This window comes from Perca flavescens, chromosome 3, assembly GCF_004354835.1.
Source record: "Perca flavescens isolate YP-PL-M2 chromosome 3, PFLA_1.0, whole genome shotgun sequence".
Taxonomy (NCBI): domain Eukaryota; kingdom Metazoa; phylum Chordata; class Actinopteri; order Perciformes; family Percidae; genus Perca; species Perca flavescens.
Genome location: NC_041333.1, coordinates 38,233,540 through 38,253,455, shown reverse-complemented (window position 1 = coordinate 38,253,455; position 19,916 = coordinate 38,233,540). Strand labels below are relative to the sequence as shown.

Genomic DNA, 19,916 nt, shown 5'->3' with positions numbered 1-19,916 from the left:
TAAAACTATCAGATCTGCAGAGGGTCAGTTACTGGCTTGTAAGAGAACTAAAATCCAAACTTTAAGAGTCTGACTGGCCAACAGGAATAAAAGACGTGAAAAGCATTAAGTCAGCTGCTCCCATTGTTCACCTTCCTCTAAAATATTAGAAACACTAAAGCAGAACCAGAAAAGCCAACACGGTAGAAATGTAGTGGAGCTTCATTATTTCGGAGAGTTTCCCTCTGATATTCTGTCCAATCAACAAGCGACTGCTTCCACCACGTGACGTGTGTTTCCACTGTTTGCTGCGTTTGATAAAGTGCAGTGTGACGCAAACCGAACCAAATTTTGAACATAAAAGGAACTTTATCACAACCCAAAGTGTGCTTTTGAGAGGGGGGGCGCTAAGGAGCCCGTTGGCCACTCCCAAAACCCAATCATTACAGCAGTTTACACCAGTTCTGACGACTGTGCCGAGTGACGAGTTTTTCAAGCATCCCAAGCTTTAAATATAAAAATCTCTACTAAAATAAAAGGGTGCTTGCGCCATTCGGTGTTAAGTCCCTAATTAATAGTTCACATTTTTCTTCCTTTAGGGCTCTTGACGGCAGAGGGCCCCTAAGTCCCCTTCCACCCTGGGCTGGCTCTGGTCCATCTAGAAAAAAGTTATAAAGACTGGTGCAGTCTGGGACAGTTGAGACATGGACTGTGCTAAAGGGTCTTCAATAATACCAGGTCAGTCTCAGTGTTGGAAGATGGCTGTATTTGAGCACGTAACACAGAGTTTTAAGAGTTAAAAAACAAACAAAAAAGTTGATCCAAGCTGTCAAACCAGTTTAGGCACTCAAGGCATTTTTCACTGATGACATGAACTCAGAAGACAATCAAACTGTTGCTTTTTAAGACATACAAACAGCTTTACATGTAAATATTGTCTAAAATCATTGTTCTTCAACACAGAGAGAAATTCTACAGAATATTTCAAATACATATTTTGAATTAGCCAATCAGCATAAAGAAACCTTTCTACTTTCCAGTTAAACAGCGACATAGCACAATGTGATCAAAGTGATCCTGATTGTCAGCTCTGATCAACTTGGCCGTGATACATTTGATCCAAAACCCAGTTGTACTTTGACAGTGAGTTGTTGGTACTTTAAATGCAGTACAGAATGAACTTATGGTAACTTTTAATACAGTAAAAGTCCAAACAACTCACTGTCAAAGTACTGTCAAAGTTGGATCAGATGTACCACGGCCAAGTTGATAAAAGCTGTCCGACCAGTTTGGACCCTCCCTGTTTTTCACTGATGTGAACTCAGAGAACATTCTGCTGTTGTTTAGACCTGAGAACTACCAACAGTAATACATGCTAATCATTCTCAAACCATCTCCTTTAACTCAGATGGACTCTCATTTGAAGAGGAGAGAGATGACCTCTGTCACTGTAGCCAGTTTGTCTCTGGGACAGTTGACACATGGACCGTGTAAACAGCTTTCAGTCAAACCAAGTCTGTCTCAGTGTTGGAAGATGTCTGTGTTTTAGTTACAGTAAATGGATCACCAAGCTGTCCAACCAGTTCTGACACTGCTTACATTTTTCACTGATGACAGACACGTCCTCTCTTACACACACACACACACACACACACACACACACACATCTACATGCCCTTCCTGACACTCACATAGTCTGTGACTGCACAGATCAGATGTTAGTGCAACTTATCTCAACTCCACACCAACCTAGGCGCTGCATTATCAATGTTATACCTTATGTCTGCAACGTATGTTTAAGTTTAAAAGAATCTCAACTCTCATGGCTTCCCTCGCCATCTTGAACTCTTGTGTTGTGTAGCCACCCGCGTAGTTATGTTGCCATCTTCCTCATTCTCACTCTCTCACGCACAACCCTGCATGTTCACACACACACACACACACACACACACACACACACACACACACACACACACACACACACACACACACACACACACACACACACACACACACACACTTTTACTGCACTCAGTAATTTTACTTTTGTTGTTTAAGTACATTTAGCTGATAATACTTTTTCTCCTTTTACCAAAGTAAGAATTTCAAAGCCAAACTTTAACTTCTGTTTATTGATACTTTTACCGCAGTACAGAATGATGTCACGGTAATTCTATAATGCAGTAAAAGTACAAACAACTCACTGCCAAAGTACAACTGTGTTTTGGATCCAATGTACCACGGCCAAGTTGATCAAAGCTGTCCGACCAGTTTTGACTCTCCCGACCAGTTTTCACTGATGTGAACTCAGATAACATTCTGCTGTTGTTTAGACCTGAGAACTACCAACAGTAATACATGCTAATCATTCTCAAACCACTCTCCTTTAACTCAGATGGACACTCGTTTAAAGAGGAGAGAGATGACCTCTGTCACTATAACCAGCTTTTCATCACAGGACACATTAGTCTCTCATCCCTCTCTAACATGTCACAGATACTGCAGAAAACGCTTGATGGTGTTTTAAGGCCACAACGTCTCCTTCCAGGCAGCGTTGTAACAGTTGACTTGAAGGCACCTAACCCTAAACATGATCTAATCCTAGTGCCTTCCAGGCAGCGCTGCCTGGGAGGCGATGTTGGGGGCTTAAAACACCGTAAACATAGAAGACAGTGAATCAGCTCTTTCCATCAGGCACACTGAGCGGAGGCTTGTACTACGAAGCAAGATTTGGCGTTACCGATGTAACTTCAGGTACAACCCAGGGTTTTGGGTATCATGACGGTGGATCACTTGTTACTGGGTTAAATCGCTTTGGTCACTTATGCTGAACACCTAACCTGGTCGGGGGATCAGAGATCCACCGGTGTAAAAGCACCGCCTAATGACCAATCAATACTCAGTAGAGAACAGCGTCACCGTTCTGAGAAGATCAGGTGGAGCTCGGTGCGTGGAGAGAGAGAGGTGCGCTCATAAATGTTAAAACATTTAGAGACCAACAAAAACGTTAACATTCCCTGATGGGTATTTTTATGAAAGATATAGATTTTCACACATTGGTTTGAATTATATTTTATGTTTTTTTTATTTTCTCTCATGATCGCTTACCACTGCCAGGGTTGCAACTGAAATAATAGGCTAAAGCAATGACAGTTTATGGAAAGCACAAGTGTAATTATGGTCAGATCTTGGTCCTGACTGATGGGGAAGTGATATTGATAGGAGTTGTGATTTACGCATTTACAGCGTCGGCTATTGCCAGCTTTCCTTCCTGTTGTAGGAAGCAGCGACTGTATTGCGTTTTGTCTGTAAAACCGTGACTGTGTTCTTCATATTTATGTAGAATTATAGTTTGCTCTTCTTATGTAAAATATGCAGGTCTGGTAGATGTTTGTGATTGGTCATGCTGTGCAAACACCGCCTCTTTTATGTGAACGCACCAGTCGCTGGATTGGGAAACTAGTTTGATAACCATCGTCGTGACATAGCTTATACAGGACCGCAGTTGTTAGGTCAGGTGAAGCCGGGTAACTGAAAAGCATGTTGATCTGGATTCGTAGTACAGGACTCAGGTCCATGGAAGGACTCGGAGTCTCTGGGACAGTTGACACATGGACCGTGTAAACAGCTTTCAGTCAAACCAAGTCTGTCTCAGTGTTGGAAGATGTCTGTGTTTTAGTTACAGTAAATGGATCACCAAGCTGTCCGACCAGTTCTGACACTCCTTGCATTTTTCTCTGATGACAGACGCTACTTTGCAATATTCCCCTCCCCTTCCCAACTTTGTTGTCACACACTTTTTGCACATCTACTGATCTACGTCGCTGTCTAGACCACATTCTGCACTAATTGTATATTAACTCTTTACTACATCTCAGCATTTATATAGACTGTCTATTTATTCATGCATATTGTTGGCGCACATTTGTTCCTTTGTTTGGTCTGTAATTTACGCGTTTTTAAACCAACAATTGCTAATGAATAACTTGTCCAAGAGTTCAAACTTAAAGTTGGATATGGCAATCCGTTTATTTTAAGTGACCAGCAAAATAATAAAACAAAATAATAATTCTTCTTTCAATCTTACCACGTTATCATACACGTAACCACGGTCAAAAAAACTGTGACCTTGCTGTGCGCAACCCAGCTGAAGCAATTAGGCCCCATTTAAATAAACTCTTCCACCCCCAGCGTCACACGCTGATTGCCAATTAAATGGCTCCAACACATATTGTATTATTACTGATCTACATCACTAGCTAGACCACCATTTGCACTAACTGTATATTGTCTTTTCTCTACATTCAGCATTTATATTACTGTTACTGTGTTATTACTGATCTACCTCACTTAATAGACCACAACCTGCACTAATATTATTGACTTCACACTACACTTTAGCATTTATCTAGACTGTCTATTCATATATATTGTATTATAACTGATTCTACTTCACTAACTAGACCACTAGACTAACTGTTTATTGACTCATTACACCATCGACTCTTTACACCATCTCAGCAGTGATATTTACTCTCTGATCATGTATTGCATATCCATCGACTTACTTACACCTCACTACATACCAACATTTGTAATGCCCACTTAATCTGCACTTTATGTAGCATTTTGTATTATTGTGTTATTGTACTGTATTGAATGTGAAACTATTTCTTGTCTTGCACGCCTATGCTTTTCTTGGCCAGGTCACCGTTGCAAATGAGAACCTGTTCTCAACAGCCTACCTGGTTAAATAAAGGTTAAATAAATAAAAAGACACACCCTCTCTTAGACACACACACACACACACACACACACATCTACATGCCCTTCCTGACACTCACACAGATCTGATGTTAGTGCAATTTAGCTCAACTCCACACCAACCTAGGTGCTGCATTATCAATGTTATACCTTATGTCTGCAACGTATTCTTAAATTTTAAATAATCTCAAATGTCATGGCTTCCCTCGCCATCTTGAACTCTTGTGTGGTGTAGCCACCCACATAGTTACGTTGCCATCTTCCTCATTCTCACTCTCTCACACTCCTGCGTGTTCACACACACACACACACACACACACACACACACACACAAACACACACACTCACAGGGGACATTTTATTGCACTCTGTAATTTTACTTTGATACTTTCAGTACATTTAGCTTACTAACAAAGCCATTTGACAGGGTGTATTTATACTTTTAATGCAGTGCAGAATGATCTTATTGTAATTATGTAATGCAGTAAAAGTACAAACAACTCACTGTCAAAGTATAACTGGGTTTAGGATCAGATGTACCACGGCCAAGTTGATCAGAGCTGTCCGACCAGTTTGGACCCTCCCTGTTTTTCACTGATGTGAACTCAGAGAACATTCTGCTGTTGTTTAGACCTGAGAACTACCAACAGTAATACATGCTAATCATTCTCAAACCATCTCCTTTAACTCAGATGGACACTCATTAGAATCATAGTCTATCTCTAAAAATCTGAAGAACAACCCAGAAAGAACCATTTCTTCTGTCCAGTCAAACAGATTGAATCAAAGTGATTCTGTTCATCAACCATTTCCAGATTCCTCTGGTCAGATTCTCACCTGCTGAAGTCTCTTCAGGTCACTTTCCAGACACTTTCCTCCTTCATGTGTCGAGGAAACTCTGGGAGAGAAGAAGCTGCTCATTGGCCCTCGTCAGTCCTGGTGTCGATGTGCATTTGATCTGAAGACGCCGTCACAGTTCATAACTTCAGAGTCAGAGAGACGTCAGAACCAGTCCAACCTGTCCACACACCCAGTCAGTGTGAGAGAAGTCCCCCATCAGATGATGGAGTTCTACTATCTGTCCACTAGATGGAGCTAACTGACCATCTAATGAGATAAATCTTTATTTACACTGCTTGTTTTTGTCCAACATTTACCTTTACATGTAGCGCTCCCTCACTCTTGGCTGAGAAGAAAATCTCCAAATTAAAACAATAAAAGCATCTTTCTCCTGACTGCAGCTCACAAATCAACACAGCAAAAGCAGCGGTGTTAAAAATAAATTTAAATATCTTCTCACATCTGTCGACGGGTCTCTGGAGCACAGGCGGCGTCCGACCTGTGTGACCTCATGTTGCAGTGGATTGTGGGATACGCTTCATGCTGGAAGCTGCACTTGCGTGGGACTGCCCCCTTTCTGGTCTACATGTCCCTGCCTCGGATGAATTATTTTTATGCCCGCTGGGGACAAAATGTGATTAATGATGCTTCACCAATAGACCATATTATATATACCTAAAATAGAAGTATTTTTAACTCTACTGGCCGGCTACATTGCACGCCAGAACGAAGCAGAGCTGATGTTCCAACACCACTTCCACCATAACCATCAGACTGGAGACAGCAGGCAGAGAGCAGCGTAGTGGTGCATATGCTCCACACAGATCCAATCTACAAGGTAGAAACAGGACAGGCTTCTATTTAGAGTTTTACCAGAGGTGTGTGTGGCCCTTTCACACAGAAATGGATCATAAAGTGTCTATATTTCTTTTAAATTAAACTACCGATATACAGGAAACGACTTAATGACTGTCAGTGAGCGTGTTGGCAGTTTGGTTTGGAGAGTTTGTGTTTTTATTTCTTGTTTCCCTCCCCTGCGTCCTCTGACAACAGCTGACAGTAGATGAACCTTTTCACAGCTCTGTGCCGGCTCCAAAAAAACTGAAGAAACAACAACAATCCCAAAGCAAAAGCTCTCCGTCTGGCCTGTGACTTCAACAATCCTCCGCCGTGTGGCGCTGCAGGTGGAGCCGGTTAAAAGATACATTCCACGGCACATACGCTCCGCTAACAGTCTGCATACGTTACGCCTTCACTGTAGCCAAAGCGTGAGTAAAGCTCTGTAACGTCAACAGTCTTTAGTGGGAGGGGAGAGAAACTGTGAGATGCTACAGAGCATCCATTGAACTGAGGTTCATTATGGCACCTTTTCTTTTGTTGTGCATGATTAAAAAAAATGCAATCTGACAGCATTTTGGAGCATTATTATGACCATATCTGTGTCTAAAACAGTTAGTTGTGATGCTCAGATTGTTTTTACATTCACTTGACTTCGGTACTGTCCAAAACTGCTGGAGTCTGTAATGAAGACTGAAGCTAAAAGTTCAGATATAATATTCACAAAGTCAACATGAATTAAAGTGGTTGGACTCCCAGTGTGTGTGTTGGTTGGCTGTCCCAGCTGATTTCTGCTGATTGGAAACATCTCCAACTTTCCATCCGACAACTGAAGAAGGAAAGTGAACCGACAGCAGCACCTGTCTGTCCATCAGTCACCTGGAGCGGGAGGGGGGGACACGCACTTCTGCTGTTCTGCCAAAACGTGATCGCAGCCCCTACCTTTACACTGAAAGGTTGTTTCTGCCTCAAAAATACTGGATTTCAATTCTATCTGACAGATTATAGCCCAAAAGAACTTAACCAGTTTAAATACATTCTTTAAGAAGCAAAACATCCATAAAATGCACGTTTCCACTTGCCAAAAAGTGATCGTAGCTCCTAGCTTGTGTTTGAACGGTTGTTTCTGAAGAGAAGATGAGAGCGAGCAAACAAGACACATGTTCATGTCTTAATCATCAAAATAATCTGCCTCAGGTTGAGCAGAATAAAAGTGAAATAAAACGTGACAAAACTAAACTAAAGATTAAAGTCAAAGTAGCAATAGGCTACCACAGTGTAGAAATACTCTGTTACAAGTAAAGATCCTGCATTAGAAAGTCTACTGGAGTCAAAGTAGGCTACGTACTTAGTACTAACTTGAAGTATTCAAAGTAAAAGTACTCACTGTGTACATTTCAGAGTGTGAAATTATGGAGCCTTCAAGGTTCTGAAAGATGATATATTTTCTATTTTAGGCACACGTCTTCTTATCGTGTGCAACAAGATTAAAATGATAGATTGTTAAAGCCTTCAGTTTTTAATCAACGGGCTCTTTTAGCGCGTTCATGCACAACACTGATGAGCAAGTTGAACAAAAATATGAAAGAGACCAACAGGAGAAAACTAACAACAACACAGAATGAGTGAAGTGTTAGGAACATTAATAAAATACTCATGGAAAGTCATAATTATGAATTTGTGAGGCACAATAACATGAGATCCACCTCAGGCTGAATACTGATGATGTTGAATGCAAGGGGGGAACTTTGGGTTCAACATTGGGGGGTGAGAATTTTAAAAATCGAACACTTCATTTTCTTCATTCTGGTTTATTTTTCTGCAACAATTTGTGCCTTTTCGGCATTAATTTATGGTTCAAATTTATGTATGTAAAGGAAATATAATAGGTTTTTGGAGTAGGCTGCACTGAGTTACATAGTGATTGATTATGGGGGGGGGGGTTGTATCAATCTCAGTAAATAGAGTCAACTGATGAATGAAATCATGATATGATCAAATGAACAAATGATCACCCTCAAAATGAAACATAGATTTTATTAAAAGCATTCAGAAACATTAGACTATATGATGATTGGTTATAGAAACATTTGTTTTCCAAATTTTAAATATATTACAATATGATTCAAAATATAAAGGACAATAGTAACCTATAACAGTTGATTATTTTTTAGATGTTCCATATCATGTGTTTATAGTCCAACAGATCAAATGTTGATAATCCCAGAGATGAAATCAGATGAATGTTTTTGTGTTTGAGTCTCAGATCTGCTTCACAGTGCAGAGTGTGTGTGATGGTGAACAGACTGAACTTTGATTTCAGCAGCTGATCTTCAGTCAGTGTTTCTGTCCACAGGAGAGACTCTCAGTCCTGCAGAGGACACAGAGACACTGAGGAACAAGGAGACACTCTCAGGCCTGCAGAGGACACAGAGACACTGAGGAACAAGGAGACACTCTCAGTCCTGCAGAGGACACAGAGACACTGAGGAACCAGGAGAGACTCTCAGTCCTGCAGAGGACACAGAGACACTGAGGAACCAGGCCAGAACCCAAACCCAGGATAAAGAGGTTGAGTGAATGTGGTGTTGAAGGTGTGGAGGTGGATCAGTGAGTCAGAGGAGACTGTGTAGAAGGACAGAGAGCCAGCAGGAATGTCCACATACACTGCTACTCTGTTAGAGACAGAGGAGGAGGAGGAGATGGATGTTCTTCTGTTATTGTGCCAGACAGAGTAACCATCTTCATCAGAGCAGTCCAGTCTCCAGGACTGATCATTACATCCAAACACACAGTCTTTACTGTCTCCTCTCCTTCTGATTCCTCTGTAACTCACTGCTATAGCAACCCCTCCTCTCCTCTCGACCTCCCAGTAACAGCGACCAGTCAGAACATTTCTACACAGCAGCTGAACCCAGTAGTCAAATCTGTCTGGATGATCAGGATATGACTGATCCTCCTCCACATCTGTCACCTTCCTGTTGTTGTCAGACAGTTTGAGTCTTCTGTGTACTGTGTTTGTGTCCAGTTCCAGTTCACAGACATCTGATGGAGAGAACAAGACACAATACAGCTGCAGGTTATCATCTGATGATTTATTAACAACTTTACTGACAATAACTGAAAGAAAATCATTCAAACGTTCATTTCATATTCAGCTGTGAGTGATGTTTAACAATCCAGTTCTAACAACATCAACAGTTAGTGAACATGAGAGTCAACATGTCAACAATGTTCAGCTTCTTGTCCTCGTGTTGACCCGATGATGACAGCTGATGATCCAAATCTAGAAACATGAACTGAATAAAGTCTCACTAATAAAACTGTCACATCTTCTTCTACTGCAGCACAAAGCAGCTCTCAACCATCTGCTTTCTAAAACTGCTATTAGCTGATGTTCACTTTATAGAAATACCAGTTTATGTATGAAAAATGAGTATTTATGGTATGTTTGTGTCTGTGTGGTATATCTGATACCGGGAGGAACTGGAAGATAAATCTACCTCAACTCACTTTATTCACCTTTTAAACATCTTTGTGACATTAATTATGCCGTGTTGTGTTTATGAACTGTGAGTTTTTTCAATGCCTATTTATTAAAAGCATCCAGAGAAGAAAACTGAAGGCTACTTGAACACAACAACTTATGTGTGAATAAAAAATAAAGAGACAAAGTTAGCTTTCTGTTGGCTCGACTGTTGATTCATGTATTTATGTATTTATTAGTTCTGTTGGATCAACATGTTCAGTTTGTTGAGTTTGTGGATTTTAAATTAATTAATTAAATCCTAACATCTTTCTAGCCACAAAAACAGAAACTTATCTCATAAGAGAAATTTATCTTCGTACTTCAGGCAAGAAAATCTAAAAATCACAAATACTGTTAAATAAATATAAATAAAGTGTTTATTTTATACAGTTAACTACATGAATAAATGGTGTTTCAGTTCATAACTGGGTAAATGCAATAGAAAATACATTTCCCATAATGCTTTGTTTTGAAGTGAAGTGTAATGTATTTTCAGTGGAATCTATGTGAATTATGTTCTGTATAGCTACACTCCTAGCCAATCAGATGACTTTGTTGGGGAGTAGAAAAGAAAGGAGGAAGTCAGAGAGGAGATGTAGAGCACGATGGAGGGAGAAACATGCAGTCAGCAGAGGAGAGAAAAACTAAGTTTAATGTCCAGCTGACTCATGTTTGGAGACTAATGGACTTTTAAAGTTTTGGTACAAGTATCATTATTGCAGCTAACAGTCGTGTTCAACTCTCAGTTTGGTAACTTGTTATCCTGTAGTTTTAGGTGAAGTTCAGGCAGGTTAGCTGTGTTTTTGTTTCCACTAGCTTTGTAAAAGTGTTAACTGTTAACTGTTGATGTTTAAGCTAGCTCCGCCGTGAGGGACAGTCAGCTGTTAACACCAGCAGCAGCTTTCACCGAGGACCGGGAGGAACCAGGACTTCTCTGGAGGACTAGGACTGTGGTGGTGCCAGAGATTTTCTTTTCCTGGTGCTATGGGGTTGCTCCATGTTTCAGTGAGGGTGATCTGAAATTTAGAGTTTCTCTTGACACACACACAGCCTACACACACACACACACAGATACACACCCACCTCTGACGCAGTTTACTAAGCGAGTGAACGAGAGAGATTGATTTATGTATTTTAACTAAAGTTAAAACTAGAGTTGCCGAGACAACAGCACCATAAAACTGTGATTAGCCCACCGAACATATTTCAAATAGCAGCCACCAAGCCGGGTTTAGACAACCATTACTGCAGCTTTCATACAGTAGCTGTTATTGTAGAAGAGTAATGCAGCAGGCCAAATACACCACACACAGCTTAACACACACATTAACACACACACACACACACACCAATCCTCACACAGTATTCATACTTGCACACATGGTCAAAATAATGTAGCCTAGTCATATCTGCACCGCCTATGGTCTGGATTGAATATTGATATAAAAATATTATTACAATGAATAAACCGATGTTAAAGGCCAAATTGCTTGTTGGCCAACATTCTTGTATTGAACCAACTGAACATTAACTTGAACATAAAAGGCAGTTATATTTTAAAGTGTTGAAGTTTTCTACTGATCTTTTCTTCCAACTATCTCAAAAACTCTCTGAGTGTCTTTCGTGGTGTGTTTATTGCGGCATTTGATATCGAGATGAGGATAAAACAACATATTGGCCTCATTTATCAACCGTATCAAACGTAGAAACCAGATATGAGCGCAGAAATCATCTTACGACAGGCTTTATGTATGATTCATGAAACGTTTGTATCACACCAATCAGAGCGTAAGAATGGTCTTACGTTGATAAATGCATGACTGGAAACCATCGTCATTTAAATATCACGGCCCAATATATTCTGGGTTTTGAGGCCTCTACAATTTACGACATGGCGAGACGTAATCCGGCTGAGAAGCGGAACTTTTCAGAGGTGGAGATTGAAACCCTGATATCTCAGATTCATTTTTACTAACGTGTGTACTATTTGGCAGCCTGAAAACTGGTATTAAAGGCTGGAGAAAGAATGGGGAATGGAAAGAGATCACTGATGAGGTCAACAGTGTTGCCGTAGTAAATCGGACTCCAGCTGAAGTTTATCTAATTTATACATTTGACATATGTATTCTATAGTCCTAATAGTAATATACAGGCTTCTATCTCTTAGGCCTACATGTAGGTGTGCTTATATTTGAATAAACACACAGTAGAGTTTATGCAGTGTCTTTTATTTTACTCGTTTTTTTTCATGAGTCAGAACGAGACAACAGCTGAGGGAGACCACCACCTCGACCCTGTCTCCTGACAGCAGAGGGGCTGGGAAAACAAGCCAAAATAACTCTTTCGGTCAATGGCAGAAATAAATAATTCACGACAGAGAAATGAAAACCTGAAGATTAAATAAAAATGTTGTGCATCGTCATGTTTCCTGTATTAAATATCATTGCCAAACATAACACTATAGGCTACCTTTTAAAAGCGAGGAATAGGCTAAAACAATGTTGCAGACTTTTTCTGCCGTGTATAGTAGGGTCCCCCCCCACTGATGCGAGCCATCTGCCCTTAATCAATCCGATGGAGCTCTCCACCGTGGCCCGTGTGCGTACGTGTGCACTGTTGTACCGGCTCATAGAGGTCTTCTAAAAGAGACAGATCTGCCATTGCTGATAAGTGACCAACTGATGACTTCTTCTTCTCCTGTTAAACTGATTATATGCTGCACTGCAAGGCCACACTGACGCGAAAACTTGCGTACACGAGTTCAGACCAGACGTGAGATTGTATCGCAGCCTACGCTCACGTTCACATTGATAAATGGCGAGCTTTGCGTAGGAATCGGCGTACGCCCGTCCTACGCCTGTTTTAGGTCGTACACCCGTTTCATAAATGAGGGCCACTGTGCGGCCCTATGGAGGACAGTGTTCATTAGCTGCTGTGGCTACTGCCTTGTATCAGGAGGGACTCCGCCGCCGGACCTGAGAGCCACACAGACGGTTGCCTGGTGAACCTGCAGCCTGCAGAGGTTTCATCAGTCCAGCTCGTTGACTCTACTCGGCTGTTTTGTTTTCGTCTTCGTTAAGAAACGGGGCGATTCTCCACATTGGGAGTGTCACTGAAACAGCCCATTTGTGTAACATCCTGTTGTGTTCTTAAACCATCAAACAAAGCACAAGTAGAATTTATATTTCACAGTTACTGTTTTCCATCAGAACGTTATAGATCTTGACGTTTCCGACTGCTCTTGAAGGCAGCTTAATTTCACAGGAGAGAGAGAAAGAAAAGAGACGAGCGAGTGTTTTGTTGTTGGAGGAAACAGTTCAGTACTTGGTTTTCATTTTTTTCCCCTCAGAGTCAGTGATGTTTCCTGTTTCCTGTACAGGACTCTCCCACCACCTCAAACCAGAGCTCTAAACACACTGACAAGTCTGATCTCTGGTTACATGATTGGTCACCGCAGCATTACATGGGGATGAGTCGGTCTGGTGTGTTGCAGCTCTAAAGGATTTAAGGATTTGTTCCACCAACTTAAGAGCCCCAAAGGTTAAAAACCAAAGTGCTTCGTTACATTTGGAACATTTAAAAAGGTTAAACTGGTTAAATCCCAAAAATATAAATAATGTTTAAAGTAACTGTTTTATATTTGATAAGCTAAAATCGTCTAAAGCATTGGTTAACTCTGGTGTGTTCTTGTGAGAGAAAGAAAGGAGTTTTATTTTATTTTAAAGGGTAACTTATCTACGTACAATTTAAGTCAACTGCCAAAGTTTCATATTTAAGTGAAAAAGGGATTAGAGGACACTTGCTTTAAATGTATTCAGACGCGTAACTATCGGTAAGCAGGGTAAGCGGTGCTTATGGGCCCGGACCAATCAGGGGCCCGCAACACTGGAAGATATTGATTGACAGCCGGGGCCCCCTATCGCATTTTCATTACTTGCGACAATCCCAGCAGTCCCACCTGCAGCCACTGACCAAGCGGGAGTGAGAACAGGTCAAATTAATTTCCTAGTTTCTGTTATGAAGACAAGACGTGTGTGTGACTCGAACATCTCACATTTACCAACAAAACGTACAGCGATAGACCGTCCTGCCAACATGGAGACATTTTAACATCAATGTACGCTGTCACTGAAGCTGCTGCTGTTTCAATACTGTCGGCTCTCTGCAGGGGGCGGGGCTGCTGCTCCATTTCCCCCGCGACTGATAAGCGCGCACACACACACACACACACACACACACACACACACACAATCACACACAGTGGATGCAGATGAGACGTAAACGATGACCTAAATTGAGGACAGCTCCGCTCGTTATTCTAAGTGCAATGATAAGTTAAAGTCCAATAAGTCCTTTACCAAACCGTATGAATGTGTGTCCCAGCCCAGGATAGGAAATTAACTAACAATGTAAAGATCAACAAGCCACTGATAGTGACATATATGTTCATGTTTGATTAATTCAACAAATTATAATTTTTTGTCTTAAATCCACCAGCCACTTTCATATTATACCAACATTTGCAGCATCCTGAGCCTTTTTGGTAAGGTTCCCTAGGAAATCTCAGCCCAGAGTAATTAATTAATAATAATTATTATTATTCCCCAAAACAAGTATATATATACTATATTTTTTTGCAACTTTCACTGTCTTCTAACTTCATTGCAACAAACATACAAAAGACATTGCAACTTTTATCGCAATTTTTTCCAAAAGCTCCCGTGAAATCAGGCATTTTGGGCCGCAACAATCTCAAAAAGGACGTGAAATCCTGGAAGGATGTCCTTGTGTGTTTTTTCATGTGTTTTGGTGCGCATTCACCCGTGTTTTTGTTGTTGTTGTGGTGCACGTAGGCTACTCCTGATTTTGTCAGTCATCTCATCTCTTATATGCAGTGTCTCTATGATCCTATCCTGTCCTATTCATGGTAGCCTACTCGTGGACATCATCACATGCTATAGTAGGGGGGCCCGCCTTGATAATCCTGCTTAAGGGCCCGGTGTTGGCTCGTTAGGCCACTGAATGCATTGGTAGCAATCATTTTCTCTAAGGGATTTTTAAGTGCATTGGCACATGTTAAGAGTTTTATTTGAGACTGTAAAAGCAGTAAAGATGTTTATGTATAACATAAAGGAATATCTTGAAAAAAAGACTAAAACAAAATATTTGAATACGACACAAAAAGATAATCCAGAATAGTAAAATACATTTCTTTGTGTTATACATTTTACCTGACTGTCCTGAACATTTCATTTTACTACGGTTTACATTTAAAAAACTTGACATTTGCTTCTGGGGAAATACCGATACAGCTCATAGTGTGTTGGGTAGTGTGGAGCACAGTAAAGGCACCGTGCTATTGTTTCTTGATTATTTCTTCATAGCTACTTATGCCTATAATAATAACATCCACTGGTAAAGCGAGATTTAGCCAATTCAACATCAACTACTAAGCACTCAGGATCCTGTTCAGTAAAACATTGAAATAGAAAGTAACCTCATCTTATAATATACTTCCAGCGCCTGGAAGGGGTTAAACTAGTGTAACACACAGCTGAGTTCTCTTAGAGCAAACTTAAAACACACTCACACTTCCTCACACCAGGTCTCAGTCTCTGTGGTCCACCATGTTCCACCCTGCAGGAAGAAACAAAGTCCCAATCAACTTCAAACTCCAGGGCTGTGGATAATTTCAAGGTTTAACCATCATAGTGTGAAATGAGACGGAGAGAGACTACGTTGACAGCTTGTTCATGTCAAACTCAGGGCAATGCTGCTAAAGCTGTCACGGTGTGGTTACATTTAAGCTCCATACACATGATACACGATTTTCAGAGCAAAGCGCAGAGAGCAACGTCATTTCCATTATCTCATTGGTTGCACCTTTGAAAGATCAGCAGCAACTAGGTCAAAGTTTAAATAATTTGAACTTTGAGCGCAGCACTGAGCGGCAAATCTGAGCCGCGGTGCACAACGCCAGGGGTAGCACAGTACATAGTTGGACGCCACCGCCCTCCCCGTAGGAAATCAATGGAACAACCGCCGCAGAGCGGTGTTGCCGCCTATCATGTGTAGGCGGCTTTACTCTGAGACATGTACAACAGCATTCTCTATGCCCTGATGACAGACTGAAAGGCTAGAGGTTTGGAGGGGTTTTCATTTAGTTTGTGTGTAAAATGGTCTAAATAAATGACATGTAAATAGGATAAAAAGGTTTTGCTTATTTTTCTAACTTAATTCAATTATTTTATAAGCTACCAAAAAGGTCCCGTTTGATACTGGTACCGAATTTCAGCTACCTGTAACGCTACAAAAGTTGATTAGGAAAAGTGAGTACTCAACTTGAAAGTATGTTGCATAAAAGTGATATGTAAGTTGATTAAATCTTATTTTGTTAATGCCAATTGAATGTTCCCGGACCTTTGACCTTGAGTAAAAATCAGTATTTGTGTTATAAGATTGAGATACACCTTCACTTAGATCCTCCATTCAACAAGAACCAGAGTTTCTCACTTAGTGACTAAAAAAAGTGTTTGTCCGTCCATACCTTAGAGTGTCCAGTCTCCAGTTTGGATCCTCCAGTAAAGTAGAAAGCAGCTTCACTCCTGAGTCTCCTGGATGATTGTAGCTCAGGTCCAGCACTCTCAGATGGGAGGGGTTGGATCTCAAAGCTGAGGCCAGAGAAGTACAGCCTTCCTCTGAGATCATACAGCCTGAGAGACTACACACACACACACACACACACACACACACACACCACACGCACACGCACATACACACACGGTCAATTCAAGTACGACCTGTCCACAACCTGGGAGCAATTATATAACAACTACCCTTGGTGCTAGAAATGGGTGGGGCTTTACAGTCCAGCTGTACACGACAAGAACTAATGGTGTGTAGCTACTTTAAATTGTCACTGTCCAGTAGAGAGAGAAAGCTAAATAAACCTTATTTTATAATTGTTTTGCAGTAATTACATTCTAAAGCTCAAATAAATAATCAGTTGATTTTTGGGAGACTGATTTCTCTTCCTCTGCGTATTTATTGCAGCAGCTAGATAAGGAAGGTTTATGCTAGTATTGATTTTTGACTGGGAATGCATTGAATCGCTCCATCCTGCTGTTGTTGAAGCTGCCTGTACAAACCCAGCGTAATTAGTGAGTAACTAATTTTAGGGTCAAAGCTGAACGCTAAATGTAGCCTATTTTGCATTGCTTCTAATGCTATTTCTCCATTCTGACTTACTGTGCATTGTGTAGGACTTTTATGTCTCTGTCTGTGATGTCAACATGCCTATCCTGATTTGCTCTGGTTTCCCCATGGGCAAGTAACTGTCACTGTATTTGATGTTGACTTTAATTATGTGAAAAATGTGTAATGTTACTGGAGAAGATACATTCCGGTGTCAAAGACACTATACTATTTAATATACTGTATTTTTATATAGCAGAAAGGCCTTAAAAGCTAATGTTTTAATTTATTTATGTTATATCTTACTGTGAGAGAGACAAGGTATTGTAAGACATGTATTGTCATACTTTTGTTAAAAAAACTTTCCACCATATGATCACAGTTAAAACAAGTTTAATAAAGAGCAGAACTCCTGATAACTGTTTCTATGTCTGTCTGTGATGTGGACATGCCTATCCTGATTCAGTGTGGTTTCCCCATGTGCAGATCCACATACACAATGTAGTGAGACTGTCAAAAAGGGGATCGGCTTGAGCCTTCCTCAGGGTGTAACGAAGGTAAGCTGAAAAGAGTAAAGGAAGCTAAAAAGAGACCAGAACAGAGTAGCTGAGCTTCCCCCAGACAACTCTGACTTGTTTTTAGACGTTGCAGAGAGTTTTGCGAAATAAAAAAGGGCAGGACAGCGAGCTGGTCTTCTTGTTGTTGGACTATTATGTAATATTAGCTGGTTGCTATGTCTTGTGTTGTTGCACCTTTGGCTCTGTTAGCAGAGTTGTTGACTTGCTAGATTTCGATTACAAGTAATGTCATCATAACAAATGCATGTGTAGAGGTATCGATATTTATGATAGCAGTGTAGAAGTAAGTTACTGTGAAACTATAGGGACACAAGAGAAAAAAAATGAGTCAATGTTACACAATGTTGCTTTAACTTGCATTGTTACTCAGGTCCTAACTGAACACCAACCTGAGAGTGTGCAGTCTGCAGTGTGGACTCTTCAGTCCAGGAGATACCAGCGTCACTCCTGAATCCTGCAGGTTGTTATTACTCAGGTCCAGCTCTCTCAGACTAGAGGACTGGGAGCTGAGAACTGAGGAGAGAGCTTCACAGCTTCTCTCTGAAAGGTCACAGCCACTCAGTCTGAAAAGGATTCAATAAAAAGTTAATCCAATAATTAACATAGGAAGAAAATAACTGCTCAGAGGGTGATACTTTTTAATTAACTGAACACCAACCTGAGAGTTTTCAGTCTGCAGTGTGGACTTGTCAGTGCAGGAGATACCAGCTTCACTCCTGAATCCTGCAGGACGTTATTACTCAGGTCCAGCTCTCTCAGACTAGAGGACTGGGAGCTGAGAACTGAGGACAGAGCTTCACAGCTTCTCTCTGAAAGGTCACAGCCACTCAGGCTGAAAAGGAATCAGCAACAGATAAGAACACAGACACAAACAAACAAAAAAAAATTCTAATTAAAGAAAAACTAAATCAATTTGGATAGTTCTGTGTGCACGTACAGAGCTTTGTTGGAGGCTTTGACCACTGGCAGCAGCCTCAGAAGAGCCTCCTCTGAAGCAGAGTATTTCTTCAGGTCAAACACATCCAGATCTTTTTCTGATGACAGTAAAATGAAGACCAGAGCTGACCACTGAGCAGGAGACAGTTTATCTGTGGAGAGACTTCCTGAACTCAGGGACTGTTGGATCTCCTCCACTAGAGAACAATCATTCAGTTCATTCAGACAGTGGAACAGATTAATGCTTCTCTCTGCAGACAGATTCTCACTAATTTTCGTCTTAATGTACTCAACTGTTTTCTGATTGGTCTGTGAGCTACTTCCTGTCTGTGTCATCAGACCTCGTAGGAGAGTCTGATTGGTCTGCAGTGAAAGACCAAGGAGGAAGCGGAGGAACAAGTCCAGGTGTCCATTCAGACTCTGTAAGGCTTTGTCCACAGCACTCTGATGTAGACGGTTTACTTTAGGTTTCACTCTGAAGGCATTAGGCAACCAGGATGTTGATTCTTCTTCTGACAGCAGGTTGACTCCAGAGTTGATGAATGACAGATGGACATGAAGAGCAGCCAGAAACTCCTGAACACTCAGATGGACAAAGCAGAACACCTTGTCCTGGTACAGTCCACTCTCCTCTTTAAAGATCTGTGTGAACACTCCTGAGTACACTGAGGCTTCTCTGATATCGATGCCACACTCTGTCAGGTCGGATTCATAGAAGATCAGGTTGCCTTTCTGCAGCTGCTCAAAAGCCAGTTTTCCCAGAGACTCAATCATCTTCCTGGTCTCTGGACTCCAGTGTGGATCTGTCTCAGCACCTCTATGATATTTGATGTTCTTCAGTTTGGACTGAACCACCAGGAAGTGGATGTACATCTCAGTCAGGGTCTTGGGCAGCTCTCCTCCTTCTCTGGTCTTCAACACCTTATCCAGAACTGTAGCAGTGATCCAGCAGAAGACTGGGATGTGACACATGATGTGGAGGCTTCGGGATGTCTTGATGTGGGAGATGATTTCGCTGGCCTGCTTCTTGTCTCTGAATTGCTTCCTGAAGTACTCCTCCTTCTGTGGGTCGGTAAAACCTCTGACCTCTGTCACCATGTCAACACACTCAGCAGGGATCTGATTGGCTGCTGCAGGTCGTGTGGTTATCCAGAGGCGAGCAGAGGGAAGCAGTTTCCCCCTGATGAGGCTTGTCAGCAGCACACCCACTGAGGTGGACTCTGTAACATCAGTCAGGATATCAGTGTTGTGGAAGTCCA

General features: G+C 41.3%; 2 protein-coding genes and 1 long non-coding RNA gene across 3 annotated transcripts in view; 2 read left to right on the top strand and 1 right to left on the bottom strand.

Annotated features, from left to right (window-relative positions):
• The window catches only part of LOC114552945 (heterochromatin protein 1-like), a 600,023-nt gene that overhangs the window by 569,796 nt on the left and 10,311 nt on the right, over nt 1-19,916 (top strand). The window lies entirely within an intron of this gene.
• LOC114553107 (NACHT, LRR and PYD domains-containing protein 3-like) overlaps nt 1-19,916 on the top strand; it is a 582,600-nt gene that overhangs the window by 555,477 nt on the left and 7,207 nt on the right. The window lies entirely within an intron of this gene.
• Nucleotides 18,191-18,846, bottom strand: LOC114553144 (uncharacterized). Its single transcript, XR_003692254.1, has 3 exons — nt 18,659-18,846; nt 18,380-18,553; nt 18,191-18,284 (listed from the first exon to the last, which is right to left on the bottom strand). It is a non-coding gene; the product is annotated as an uncharacterized LOC114553144 (long non-coding RNA).